Below are 2684 nucleotides of genomic sequence, written 5' to 3' on the forward strand. Positions count from 1 at the left end.
GAGCAAGCTATTAAGCAGCACCCCACCATGGCCTCTGCATTGTTACTACCCCCAGGTTCCAGCCCTGCTTGAGTTCCTATCCCAATTGCTTCCAGTGATGGACTACAATATGGAAGTGTAAGCCAAATAAACTCTTTTCTCTTCAACTTGCTTTTGGTCATGGTGTTTCATCATAGCAATAGTAACTCTAACTAGGACAGAAATTTGTACCAGAAGTGGGGTATTGCTTATACAGACCTGACCATGCTGTTTTGTGGAGAATTGTAAAAGGACTTTGGAACTTTGGGCTGGAAAAGCCATTTTGACTTCAAAGCTTGTTGAGCTTTTCTGTGGGGGGCTTGGAAGATAAGAGTGTTGAGAAAAATGCAGACCATGGAGGCCTGGCTTGTGAGGTTCCAGAGGGAAGTTTAAGAATGATAAGACTCTATTGGGGATGTTGCATATTTTGAATTAAAAATCCGTGGTTCTGGTTAACTGGGGGGTGAAGAGTTGGATATGATTAAAAAGAGACCAGATCACCGAATTAAAACTTTTGCTTTACTGGGACAACTGATGCTGGTCAGCTGGAGCTAGAAATTAGCAGCGATTAAGAGGAGAGGAGCATCACTGAGGTGAAATCTTCTGGGAAGTGTTTCCTCAGAGTCAGCACACAGAAGCTGTTTTCTAGAAGTGGCCAAGGTTGAACTTGGCACTATCAGCTGAACTTGGTAATTTGCATGAGTCACCCAGGTGGTACTGGATTTGAAGGCATAAAGATGTCATGAAGAGTAGCTGAGGCTTGGCACTGTGAGAGGCCAGAATAAGCCATTAAAAAGGAAGCAGCCTCACTAGAAGTTGAAGCCCCAGAACTGAAGGGGTCATGGAGAAAAATTAAGGCTTGGCACCATGAAGAGAGCCTAGGAGAGGCTATTGGTTAAAAACACAGCCTAGTTGCAGCAGAAGTCCCCAGCGTTTTGGAGATTACCATACCATGGGATGAATAATAAGAATAGCAGCAGCAGTGGAGTGGAACCAGCCAGAGCCTAGAAGGCAATCTATGTGTGCTATAGAGGGCAGAGCCAGAGAAGTGACTCAAGCCTTTTGGAGGAGCCAAAAAAACAGTGAGTGGATCCCAGATGTTAAACACTGAGTTATTTACACACTTGGAAGTTTGGTTTTGCTTTGACTTGACTGTGACTGGGCCCTGGTTCTTTTTTCTTTAAATAAGAGACTAACTTATTTTTTATTTTACAGGAATTCACAGTTGAGAATTTATAATTCTACAAAGATTTTGGATTTTTAAAGAAACTGAATAATTTAAAGAGACTGGATGTTTAAATGCTTGAATTTTTAAACACAGTGGGACTTTCCAAATCTGAAATGTTTATATTGCAATATTAACATTTATATGTCATCTTATAGATGAACAAGAAAGGAAAGATTATAGATTTAACACTGATATGTTTGTTGTCATGTTGGCAAGGGGTCAATTGTGCTGGCTAGTTTTATGTCAACTTGACACAAGCTAGAATCATCTGAAAGGAGGGAACATCAATGCCTCCATAAGATCTGGCTGTATGCAAGCCTGTAGGACATTTTCTTAATTAGCAAATGATGAGAAAAGGCCTAGCCCATTGTGGGTGATGCCATCCTTGGGCTAGTAGCCCTGGGTGCTATAAGAAAGCAGGTTGAACAAGCCATGAAGAGCAAGCCATTAAGCACCACCCCTCCATGGCCTCTGCATCAGCTCCTGCCTCCAGGTTGCAGTCCTGTTCTGTGCTAACTTCCTTAGTAAAGGACTACCAAATAAACCTTTTCCTCCCCAACTTGTTTAGGTCATGGTATTTCATCATAGCAACAGTAACCCTAACTAGGAAAAGTGAGATTTTTGCTGATACATGCCTCTGAGTCATTCTTGCTTCTGTACATAACCCCTTACCTACATTTTGTAACTGATAAATTCACTAGTTTGCCAAACTAGACATAATAGTATAATTATTACTATTGTTGGTTGACAATGTCTTATATGGTGTGACTAGATATTTCTTCACATCTCCCCAGGAAAAAAGCCTCACCTCTAGCCCTAACCATAACCATAACTAAAACCCTAACACCTAACACTAACCTTAATCCCTAGCCTCTCAAGGTCCCATACAAGACACTTAACTCTGTTCTATATGTGGGTATGGTGGTTTGAATGAGAAAAGTCCAAAGACTCCGCCATTTGAAGACTTGGTCCTCAGTTGTTGGTGCTGTTTGGGGAGGTTTAAGGGAGGAGCCTTGCAAGAAGAGCATCACTGGGTTTCAAGCCTGTGCCACTGCCTCATTGCTCCCTCAGCTTCCTGCCTGCTATGGAGGATGTGAGTTCCCAGCTTCCTACCATGCTGTTTTCCCATCCTGATACAATCTTACCCTTCTGGAACCAAATAAACTCTTTCCTAAGTTCCTTTGGTCATGATGTTTTATCCAGCAACAGAAAAACAATACAGTCAGTTAAATGCAAGAACACTGGCCACTGATAAGTGTGCGGGCCACTGGAGCTAGAGGTCACAGCTCATGACACATCCCAGGTTCAAGCACAGGGTTCCACTGTGAGAAGTTCCTTCCTCAACCTGACAGTCCCTGATGCTCAAAACTGAGAATTCTCTCCTTGGTCTTTCAAGCTGGGCCCCACAGGCCCCACGTCCCCTCCTGAGAATGGTGAG

This window comes from Peromyscus leucopus, chromosome 9 (assembly GCF_004664715.2).
Source record: "Peromyscus leucopus breed LL Stock chromosome 9, UCI_PerLeu_2.1, whole genome shotgun sequence".
NCBI classification, from domain to species: Eukaryota; Metazoa; Chordata; class Mammalia; order Rodentia; family Cricetidae; genus Peromyscus; species Peromyscus leucopus.